Source organism: Cryptotermes secundus, unplaced genomic scaffold, assembly GCF_002891405.2.
Source record: "Cryptotermes secundus unplaced genomic scaffold, Csec_1.0 scaffold159, whole genome shotgun sequence".
Lineage (NCBI taxonomy): Eukaryota > Metazoa > Arthropoda > Insecta > Blattodea > Kalotermitidae > Cryptotermes > Cryptotermes secundus.
Genome location: NW_019725416.1, coordinates 3382483 through 3395285, shown reverse-complemented (window position 1 = coordinate 3395285; position 12803 = coordinate 3382483). Strand labels below are relative to the sequence as shown.

At 40.5% G+C, this 12803-nt stretch overlaps 1 long non-coding RNA gene across 1 annotated transcript in view; it reads right to left on the bottom strand.

Moving 5' to 3' along the window:
- Window positions 1-287: 287 nt before the first annotated feature.
- The window catches only part of LOC117282225, a 412080-nt gene continuing 399564 nt past the window's right edge, over window positions 288-12803 (bottom strand). The window contains exon 4 of the long non-coding RNA XR_004512888.1: window positions 288-320. This is a non-coding gene — a long non-coding RNA (uncharacterized LOC117282225). The remainder of the gene's footprint in view (window positions 321-12803) is intronic.

Below are 12803 nucleotides of genomic sequence, written 5' to 3'. Positions count from 1 at the left end.
TATGGTGCGGTGCTTGAAAAAGCAGTGGTCAGTCATTAGTCCATAAATTCAGCAAGCCTTTTATTGAAACAATTCCACGCTAATTATCTGCAGCAATTGATACAGCTTCATTAAAATAACATAGGATCCATTCAGCTAAGAGTAACACAAAACTACAGGTACCGATAATATAAGACCTCGCTATTGGCTGGCCGTAGAGCTCGTAAAAGAAAAACACTGTAGAGTGTGTAGAAGTGTAGAGATTATGCTAATGAGTGAGGTGGCCATACACTTACCGGGAGCTATGTCCCCCGCAGTCAATCAGTGCAGTTTCCCTCCAGCTGAAACAAAAGACAGACAATTCAAACGATTTATAAACCAACAATGTCAATCCACTACCGCAATCCTTGAAAGCAATAAAATGTAGGTACTATGAGGCATATGTGTACAACATTTGAGTTCCGTTATCCTGTTTACAGAAACAAGACATCTGTGTGTGGATGAATGAATAGAATGGATAAGTGGAAGGGTGGCTGAATGAGACTGCAACTGATATAGAGCATTGGGCATTTCCTTTGCCGGAAATATAGTATTCCTGATACACAGTGTTTGGGATTGGTTCTGATTTCGTCTACGTATAACTGGTGATCGCTATGACCTATTTTCGATTACAACCCCGCCGTCGGAAATATTAATAATGATTGAAATAGAACCCGTAGCTCCAAATAATAATCGAATGTAAAAAGACATTAAAATTAATTTAAAAGTGACAGAGATTATACGTGACTTTGTCTACATGTCTCTGTACAATAACAATCACCCATGTGAACAGGAGAGGACGCCAAGTGCCAGCCCGCTTTATTCCCAATAAATAATTATTTCATGTTATTATTCAGACGTATCTAAGATCTAAACAAAAAGTCGCACGTATGTTTTTTTTGGACTCAGACGCCGTGCAGTGTGATAGAAATGTGGCAGTGTTTCTGAAGAACCTTCCGTTTCCATCTTCATGGTATGTGAGTAAGCTAAAGTAAGCTGTGAGGGAAAAGTGTATACACACAGAGAACGAAAATCACGAAGAACTTCAATTATTTTGCATTAAAGTTTATACGATAAATTGTTATGAAGTCTGGATAGATCAGTCGGTATAGCAAAGGATTAAGGGCTGGACGCTGGGGTTGATCACGGCAGGAGCAAGATTTCTCTCTACTCAACAGCATAGAGACCGACTCTAGGGCCACCCAGCCTCTTATCCAATGGGCAGGGTGGGCTATTTCCGGGAGGGGTAAAGCGGTAGGGACGTGACGCTGACCACTGNGTACAATAACAATCACCCATGTGAACAGGAGAGGACGCCAAGTGCCAGCCCGCTTTATTGCCAATAAATAATTATTTCATGTTATTATTCAGACGTATTTAAGATCTAAACAAAAAGTCGCACGTATGTTTTTTTTTTGGACTCAGACGCCGTGCAGTGTGATAGAAATGTGGCAGTGTTTCTGAAGAACCTTCCGTTTCCATCTTCATGGTATGTGAGTAAGCTAAAGTAAGCTGTGAGGGAAAAGTGTATACACACAGAGAACGAAAATCACGAAGAACTTCAATTATTTTGCATTAAAGTTTATACGATAAATTGTTATGAAGTCTGGATAGATCAGTCGGTATAGCAAAGGATTAAGGGCTGGACGCTGGGGTTGATCACGGCAGGAGCAAGATTTCTCTCTACTCAACAGCATAGAGACCGACTCTAGGGCCACCCAGCCTCTTATCCAATGGGCAGGGTGGGCTATTTCCGGGAGGGGTAAAGCGGTAGGGACGTGACGCTGACCACTGACCTGCATCTAGTGCCGAGGTCAAGAAAACATGCATCTATATCTCCACTCCCCATCGCTTTCATGACATAATGCTTAATGAACTAGCCACAAGAACAATTTTGCTTTTTACATTATAACGTTATAGACCTCAGAAAGTGAATTTGTTTTGTCAAACTTTAATATTTCCATATTATTTCGTTTCCTTGGTCTAATTATCATATTCATTGTTTTTATACTCAATGGTACTTTATGTAATGAACAACATTAAACCGGTAAAGTTCTAGGATGTGGACTGACGGATGACATTTGCAAATAGCTTCATGGTCCAAGNAGTAAGCTGTGAGGGAAAAGTGTATACACACAGAGAACGAAAATCACGAAGAACTTCAATTATTTTGCATTAAAGTTTATACGATAAATTGTTATGAAGTCTGGATAGCTCAGTCGGTATAGCAACGGATTAAGGGCTGGGCGCTGGGGTTGATCACGGCAGGACCAAGATTTCTCTCTACTCAACAGCATGGAGACCGACTCTAGGGCCACCCAGCCTCTTATCCAATGGGTAGGTTGGGCTATTTCAGTGAGCGGTAAAGCGGTGGGGGCGTGACGCTGACCACTCACCTGCATCTAGTGCCGAGGTCAAGAAAACATGCATCTATATCTCCACTCCCCCATACGCTTTCATGACATAATGTTTAATGAAATAGACACAGGAACAATTTTGCTTTTTATATTATAACGTTATAGACTTCAGAAAGTGAATTTGTTTTCTCAAATTTTAATATTTCCATATTATTTTCGTTTCCTTGGTCCTAATTATCATATTAATTGTTTTTATACTCAATGGTACTTTATGTAATGAACAACATTGAACCGGTAAAATTCTAGGATGTGGACTGACGGATTGCATTTGCAAATTGCTTCATGGTCCAAGAAACCTACATCCAAGTCAGCATCCCTTCTTCCCTGTAACATGTCCGGAAAGAACGTTTTGTTTAAGCCACTGCAGCTAAGGCGATCTCAACGGAACTAACCGGATAGCCAAAGCGTTGAGTGGTGTCCACATCTACCGTACAGAATGAACGTGAGAGCGCGATGAGGTGCCAACAGGTTTGTTCCATTCTCTGCGAGAGTTGTAAGTTCTATTTCTGTTTACATTTTAACCATCCGAGTAAACTTTCAAAGGACTATTAATAACACAAAGCATGACCAATGAAATAAATTAAGAAGCAGGTTCGTGTAGGGGTAACAATCTACTTCTATTGTGGAGGTAAAGTAAAGTATAGTAGGGTAATGTAAGGTAAAGTTGCCCTTGTGTTTAATTAAGCACTATACCATGAAGGTGTATGGAGGAGTGGATGTATAGACCCACATTTTCTTGGCTTCCGTACTACTTGTAGGTGAGTGGTCAGCTTCACGTCCCGGCCGCTTTACTACCGGGGAAAGAACCCCCGGTACCAATTGGATAGGAGACTGGCTGGACCCCAGAGCCAATCTGGACGATGTGTAGAAGAGAAATTTTTGACCATACTGGGACTCGAACTCCGAACTCTCGGTCGTCCAGCACTTAGCCAGTCGCTATACCGACCACGCGAGGTACTCAGCTCAAATCTCGCCCGGGACACCGGCTATTCTGAGCGATATTTCTCGTAGTTTTCCTCAGTCCCTCCAGTAACATGCCGGGATACTACGTGCAGTAATCGATTAACCATCGCTTCCTGCCACATTCTTTTGTACATGTATTCACTGTTCAAACTGCATTCTTCCATTAGACGTTATAGAGTGTGAGATACTGACAAAGTTGTAAAATGAGCCATAAAAATCAAGAAATTTCTGAGAAAACCTCAATCTCGCTGTTTTAAGTGTGGATGCTTTGTTACTCTAAGGACATTGATCATTATAGAGTTCTGATAGGGACTGCTACGTCCTTACAAGCGGAAATTTAGAAATTTAGAAAACGTATTAAAGATAAGCAGCGACACACACAGAGAGCGCCTGCACTGAACAACACATGAACAACGATAAAAACAAGAAGTGGCCGCTGCAGCACCGTAGATATAGGGCATGTACCCTGAAAAAAATTTTAACTAAAAAATTTGAAAAAGAAAGAACAGAGATCTTATAGACATTTTAACTTGAATTAAAGTTTAAAAAGTGCTAATTTAAAAATCAAATCGACGCGTGTAGATTAACAAAGATTTTATACAATTAGAAAGACTGGTGATTTTAAATTTTAACAACAGTGTAACAGCTACGTGAGTGATACACACCTGATGATGGCCATTTAGGGCCGAAACATGTAGTGTGGAGGAGGAAAAAAGAAGTAAAAACTACAATAAAATTGTTGCACTTAAGACGGTATTTGTCCATATATATTGTGTGAGTGTAACAGGATGCTGAAATATAATATTGGAAATTTACTATTAATAAATTCAAAGTAGGTCTGGCGGACTATAACATTTTTCATTAACTTATAACTTTTAAAGTTCATTCTGTAACAACCCATACAAACACGCTATATAGTGCTCATGTCTTTCTCAGAAAAACCGAAAAGAATAATCGATTTTCTTCAAATCCCGATGTGCTTACCTTATCTGACGCAGTTAACGCTGGCAGGAAGGTCAGAGCAGTATGTACAACGTGTCAGTCTTTAATCATAATTTCGGTTATTGAGTGAAAAAACTGCATGGGTGTCAAACTTGAGCCCTCTCCTTAACCACAAATTATAAATTTAATGCATTTAAGAAAAACATGCCGGGGAGAATATTTGGACGTAAGCGAAACGGAAAGAGAAATAGAGACAGACAGAGGAACAGACAGTAATGTGAGAACGCACTTCTTCAGCCTTTGCGAATATTGTCTTCTGGTCTCTACGGTTTCGGAATTAACTTCTGAAAGCATTCACATTTTAGGCGATTGGTAGGACTCCCTGGACGCAGTATTGGCTCTAAGTAAGTCCTTTATCTAGAGGGGGGAGGGGGGCAACACAAATACAGAGAAAAAGCACAAACACGCCCCAACTTGGATTCGAAACAATGATTTTAATAAAGAAAGCAGTCCTCTGGGATGTAGCACCGTGTAGATGTGGTGTTAACCGACGTTTCTTATTTTTCCTTCTATCCTGAAGATGGAGGCGATACTTTCCTCCGAAACGTCGGACAACACAACATCTACACGGTGCCACATCCCAGAAGACTGCTTTCTTCATAATCACCGCCGTGAAAACCTAAAATGTTACAATGATTTTAATGTTCGAAATTACAAAGGCCGTACAAAAGAGACCGCACTGCCAATGTGATCAAATTCATAATTTGTACTCTTCAAACATATTAGTAATAGGGTGATCATATCAGGGAGAGATAAGAAATGAGTACACAATTCTGATCTGGAAACCGGAAGGGAAGAGAACATTTCGAAACCTAGATATAGGCGAAAAAAATATTATTATTTGTGTCGCGTAGAATGAGAATGCGAAGGTTTTAATTGAATTCATCTAATTCAGGAGGTCTCTTGTGAACACGGCGATGAATCATAAGGTTTCATTAAGGGGTGGGGGACTTCTTGACAACTCGAGTGATAATCAGCAACTAAAGAGCTCTTTTCAATGTAATTGGCATGAATCACAAAGTAATACCATATAGCCTCAATAAACAATGAAAGGAGAAACAACAGGACAACAACACAGATCCTTCACGAACCATACAAAAGGGGGGGGGGATGAAATACGCTGCTTGAACCTCAGAGGACGGAAAATAACACCCCAATCTCCCGTCTTGACAAAAGAGGCACGAAGATACAAACATCAGCGATTCAAGATTTTAAATATTAAGACATTACTAACATGTTATTAACTCAAACATCTTTTTTTTTTTCCCTTGACACTACAGCCCCAGTGGGCCTAGGCCTACCTCCATGTACTTCTCCGTTCACTTCGGTTTTTCTAGATCTTACACATTCGGTAGAACTCCTTGAGCGGGTGATCAGCTCGTCGCAAGGCCTCTACTTGTACACAAACACTGAAAAGCGCGCACACACAAACCAAACATCCATGCCTTGAGTGGGATTCAAACCCACGATCCCGGTTTCCAAGCGAGCGAAGACAGTACATGCCTTAGACCGCTCGGCTACCGTGACCGGCTCAAATATCTTTAGCCCTAATAATAAAAATACAAGTTTTTATACAAAAATTTAAGCATGTGTATTATGATCTATGTAATAGTACTTCCTTAGTATACTGTTATTGCCTTATGAAGATATAATATATTATTATATCATATATATTATATAATACATAAATATATATAAACTAAGTCACACTGGACGGTGTTGTCAAATCATTTTATGATAATTAACTAGTGTTATGGAGCAGAATGAAGTTAAACTAATAACATAGAATTAAAACATGAATAATTTGAGCCTGTAACTCTTTACGTTGTGGGTAATAACAACGGGGAAGAAGCAATGGTTCTGGCGCCGACATCAAAAGAAGCTTATAATCAGTCCAATGTTCACTTAATCCTTTTTCGATACATGGTTCAGTAAGATAGATATATACATAACAGCGAGCTTCAGCAGATGGCCTGACAATGCAAGTGACAATAATACATTATGAGACATATGCATGAAAGACAACATATTAGTTTATTTTATAGGATTCTAACGGATGGTTAATGTGTACCAGACATTAGATCCTGCCTCTGTACCGCTGTCAGTATGATGAAAGTGTAGCATTTCGTATGTAATTTGTTCGGACGCTGTCAGATGGCACAACCAGTAGTCACACAAAGTTTATTTATCTGTGAGTTTCAGTCGACCGAAAGAGACCCGCGACCCGTATATAATGATCTTCCTGGCGTCTCTCCGCCATATTGTTACTTGGTTTTCAAAACTTAATGAAACAGCGTCCGTAGCTACAGACAATCCAGCAACAAATGACGATAAATTCTTGGAAAAATATAAGTCCGGAAGAGATTGATGTTATCAGAGTCGAGAGAAGATTCTGGGTCTCTGCGGTGGGTGTGTGAGTGATGGTTCAGTAATTACTGTTCACAGTATCACACTCCATTGCTTAATCTCTACAAGGCGAAGCTGTTTCAATAATATTTCAAGTAGCATAAAGGCCGTTAATATTTCAATGGGACATTGTTGCTATTATTAATAACATTATGAATATGAAGCATAGAGTCTGCTAAGAAAATAGATTATTATGTATGTGTAATATTTTTGTAACTCTGAAAAGGAACTTAGTCAAACAAAGAAAATCTAACGTCAATAAAATTAAAGTTATTGAACGATATATATATTTTATTAAGTTCATATAATAAAAATATGTAACTAAGTGTTGCTGCTTTCTTTTTCACTTGCTCTACAGCCCCTTTGGGACCTGGCCTCTGATTTTCAGTTTCATGATCATTTTACAGACGGTAGGACTCCTCGGACGAGTGATCAGCTCGTCGCAAGGCCTTACCTAAACACAGGACAACACAAACACAGAATAAACATATACATATATCAAACATCCATGCATTTTGTGGGATTCGAACACATGATCTCGGCTTCTGAACGAGAGAGGACAGTACATACTTTAGATCGCTCGGCTACCGTGACCGGCAGTGTCGCTGCTATCTAAAGGCAAGTTACAGAAGTTGTTCTTCGCCTTGCAAGATTGACGCTGCAATACTGACTCAAACATATCATCCACATCGTTATGCATTTTATACATAGAGTTATGGATTGTCTGTTCATACCTCCAAGAAAACACCCTGTATCTCCATTACAAAGATCAGTCAGTTACGCTGTTTACTTATTTGCTGTTTAACGAGGATATCAGTAGCGCAGAAACTAGCGCTGAACGATAAGTACGAATAATTAATTGAAATTAATGTGAAAGGAAGCAGTTGTGACCTAATTTGGGATACTATGCCGGCTTTTCCTGAAGATATAGAGGGAAATCACGGAAAATTTCAGTCCGTACATCCGGGCTCCAGGCCGATATTCGTACCCGTGACCTCCGAAAACAAAACAGGGGTCATAAACACGCGAAGGCGAAGTTATGTAACAGTACGTAATTAAACAGAACCAAGCGAGGCCCACAAATAAACTCGGCGAATTAAATGTCGTCTTCACAAAACCCTTGCCGAGGTCAAGAAAATATAGATATTCACCCCCCCCCATACGTCTTCATTGCGTAGTGCTTAATTAGTTAAGCGCAGGGACAAATTTTACTTCTTTTTACCTTTACAAACCCATTAAAGCGATTGTTACAACATATGCCTCCTACTTAGCATTAAAGAAACTGCATTTTGCCATATAATCTGTTTATTTGCTTATAATAATTGTCAAAATACACAGCGATTATTTTTCTAATCACTAATGGGGGAGACGAGGAATACGTATAGGATATTGGTGGGAAAGCCAGAAGGAAAGAGACCACAGGGAAGACCAAGGCGTATGTGGGTGGACAATATTAGAATGGATCTTAGAGGGATAGGATGGAATGGTGTGGATTGGATAGATCTGGCTCAGGATAGGGACCAGTGGAGGGCTCTTGTGAACACGGTGATGAACCTTCGGGTTCCATAAAATGCTGGGAAATTCTAGAGTAGCTGCAGAATTGGCGGCTCCTCAAGAAGAGCTCAGCTCCATGAGTAAGTAAGTAAGTTAATGAATTGGCCGATGACAGTGGCCGCGAGGTCTAAGGCACGAAATGTCTTCGCCCGCTCGAACACCGGAAACTTTGGTTCGAATTCCACTCAAGGCATGGAAACCTGATTGTATTAAGTGGCGGCCTTACGACAGGCTGATCTCCCGTCCAAGGGGCACTACCGACTGTCTCAGTTTAAGAAATTGAATTGAAACGAAGCACTTCACGAGTGTTTCCTGTTTCAGGAATATAAGTAGAAGATGAACGAATCAGTCACTGTAACGGAATCATTCTATGTTTTCTGTGAGGTAGGAACAGCAATTTTTAATATAATATAGACGAACTTCAAGATACAAACCGATGAAGGAAGCTTTATACGCGGTTAAAACTACCCTAAAAATTGTTAGGGATTTTCCAGGAGTTTTTCTTTGTTCATATACTTATCATTGCCTTGGATGGGTACAACCAATAAAGAGACGAGGACTACTTCCTGCCGCTCCAAATATTATGTAGGTCGCATATAAAAAGGCAAGCAGAAGTCCGGAAAACAACCTTAATTCATAAGAATAGCGGCCTATAAAACACAAACTCTTATATATAACGAGTACACAAACAACAGACATACATGTAAGCAGCAGAACAATTAACATTACGAGTCTTACGCCTTCATGGAGGTAAAATACGAGGGAGAAATCACATCATAGAAAACGGAATTCTCCATACTCACCGCAGTGAAAACCTCAAATCTTACATAACTCTGAAGTTACATGCTATTTCATCTAAGTGAGATGACATTTTAAAACCAGACATACTCCATTACCAACTATTCCTACCTAGCATACAACATTTCCTAGCCATACAAATATTCAAATCCTATCCAGAACCAAGAAAGTCTTTGGTTTTCAATATGAAGAATAGAGCAGCATATGTCACGTGATTGTCAAATTATCTATGTAACCGTTTGTGTGTGGGTTACGATATGGGAGAGAGAGAGAGAGAGAGAGAGAGAGAGAGCACGAGCAGTAAATTGTCAGGATTCATATCTTGCTTCCTCGTGCTATAAATTTTGAGAACAATTGCGCAGTCTGCACATGACACAAAGCCCCCTCCCCCCTTCCTGCCCTCGACCATTATTACGTGGGTCTTTGCTCTTTCTCTCCTTCCAGCACGATCCACTGATTTCATTTATATCCTCTAGCTCCTTCCCGCTCCTTGAGTGTACAGCCTATTATTTTGAAGCGATAATATCAAGAATTACATGATTAATACTTCACCTCGTTGCCTATATATTTGCTACACCTCAATATAACATATCCCCGAGACGTAATTACTTAAACATCAATTCCTTCATATTACAGGAGAAATTACGGACTTTTATCCTGGGTTTCTACGTGCAAATAATTTTTAAATACGTTAAGTTTAAGTATTTTGAACCATGTGGAATTCTTTCTGTGATATAACACCGTAAAGTCCGAGTTCTGTTTGCTACCTGCTTCATGTTGTTTTCTTGCTTGGCTTACACTTCGACCCTGAAGATTTAATCAACATATTGTCACGTATCCGGGTTTGCGTGACTAATAAGACGGGTTTTTGTTTTTGATGATCGAATTTATTGGACCTTTATACAACTGGTTGCAACAGTTCACAAATCTGACACACTGTCATCTTCTTCCGACTGGACACTCCACTGGAACTATTATGACACGCAACTGAAATAAACTTCACTACTCCATTGTACTCCTTTGTACTCCGTCACATTATAAAAATGGGTATGTGAAGGTGTGAACTGGGTTCAGCAGGCTCTGGATATGATTTGACGACTGAACTTTTGTGAACATGGTGATGGAACTTTCAATTCCATCACATAATTTGATATTTTAAAAAATTAATAATTTTGAACAGCTCAAGAAGACATTTCATCGAAAAGAAGCTTTTGAACAAATGAGCACCTTTATTTTTAGAATGCGTAACGACGCAGCGGTCGGAAGTTTTTTTTTGTTAATTTCTTGGTGTGGTGAGACAGTCCACGTGGTACGTCGGCCAGTAATTGGCCTATTGTACCAGCCACGGATGATAGATGATGAATATCGAGCAGTCGGTGAAATGAGAATTGGTAGGGGAAACCGAAGTACTCGGACAAAACTTGCCCCAGTGCCACTTTGTCCACCACAAATCCCACATGACCTGACCTGGGCTCGAACCCTGAAGCCGGCGACTTATCGCCTAAGCTATGGCACGGCCAGGTCGGAAAGTGACTGCTTAGTAACATTAAAGAACAGGAGAATCGGTCGTAGCCCATTTTAAATCACATTTCCTGAACTGCTGTAGAGGAACCGAGAATCTGGGTAAGGAGACCTGCACTCCTTCAGAAGCAGAACAGGGCACTTGCCGAACACATGCAGAACTGTTAACGCTTGAGGTGACCAGCTCGGTGTTGTGCGCTGCATATTGACCCTTACAGACCGAGCAAGCCAATGCAGCTCTAACGCTCTAGACGTGCATTTGGGAGGTGCTCACTTCTAATGTCGTTGCGATACACATTCTACTGACTTTACCATAGTTTTCCTCAGTCCCTCCCAGCGAAATTCTGGTATAGTACGTCGAATATGTCACGGCAACTTCCTTTAAAATTATTTTCAATTAATCATTATCCAATCGCTGAATAATAAACTGAAAATAATTTTAAAGAAAGTTGCCCTGACATATGCGACGTACTATACCAGCATTTCGCTGGGAGGGACCGAGGAAAACTATGATCAAGAGCCGGGATAGTGTAGTCGGCATAGCGACTGGCTACGGCCTGGACGACCTAGGAGTCGGAGTTCGATTCCTGGTAAAGGAAAAAATTTTCTCTTTCTATATAGTACAGACCGGTTCTGTGGCTCGCCCAGCGTTTTATCCAATTGATACCGGGAGCTCTTTCCCCGGGGGTAAAGTGATCGGAGTGTGAAGTTGAGAATTCGCCTAAAACTAGTGTCGAGGTTAACAAAATGTGGATCTATATAACCACTCCCCTATACGCCTTCATGGTGTAGTGCTTAATTAGTTAAGCACATGAACCACTTTCCCTTTTTACTCAGAGTTTGTGCCAGTGGAAATCATGCCCCGAAACTGATCATTAAATTGCATAGTTACCAGGGGCTCCGCATACCTGAATCCAATCATGTGTCACACCGTAAAGTGCCTTACGGAAGAAAGCTTAAATACAGGCTTCAAGCTCTTATAAATAAGAATTTGTCACGGAAATGACGACAGCTGAGGACAGAGAGACTACCGCTAGAAGATCCACATACCCATACAATTAGCGCCACCTCCAGCCAAGGCGTACAGCGACCTATCGGCACAACTCACGCAGCATCGTTATGATTTTGTTGTATAATAAGACAGTTCTCGCTAGCCTTATCAGACCGACTGAAACACCAGAAGGAAAATATACGTTTTAACTAAATCATAGGATTTATATTAAATAGGTTCTGTCCTTTGTATCTGTGCTTTCATGTTAACTTGAGGATTTTGTGGAATTTTCTTCTATCTTACACGGCGCGAACAAACATCTTACGCTTTAACTTTCAACACCTCTTACCTCACTGACGAAGTCTGTGGTAACTCTAGGTAACGCAAGACAAAATCGTTGGTGTTGTACTGTCAAAACTTGTAAGCTCAGTGGAAATTACTGCATCAAGAGAGACAGCTGGTCTGTAGGGATAGCCTACAGCGAGGGAGTAGAGACAGGTGAATTTATGAAGCCTCGAACTAGAACCTGATGGACTGATAACTATATATATAGGTCAACGAATGTCCTCTATATTTACTTTGAAAATGAATCCAATCTGCGGGAACTGAAGCAAAGTAGACCACTAAAACAAGACTACCAGCACTACGAATTTACTGAACAAGAGGACAGTTGTTTGTATTCCATGTAGAACATGTACAGTTATCTGTCCATCAACTCTTTGCAATGTACATAACGACATAAATTATGTAACAAGAGCACATATTATTTGGTGGATAAATGATATCATAATTTATATAATAAACCCCTACAGGGATTAGAATAATTTATATTATTTTTTTATTGCTAGTGAGGTGGGACTAAGTCCTTTGTACTGCGGCCACTTCTGGCCTATTGTACCAGCCCCAGATGATAGGTGAGGGTGATTGTGGAGCAATTGGTGGAATGAAGATTGGCAGGGGAAACCGAAGTACTCGGAGAAAACCTGCCCCAACGGCCACTTTGTCCACCACAAATCCCATTTGACCAGACCCGGGATCGAACCTGGGCCGCCGCCGTGGGAAGCCAGGGACTAACCGCTTGAGTTATGGCGCGGCCTATTTATATTATTAGTCCCTTCAGTTATAAGAAGTAC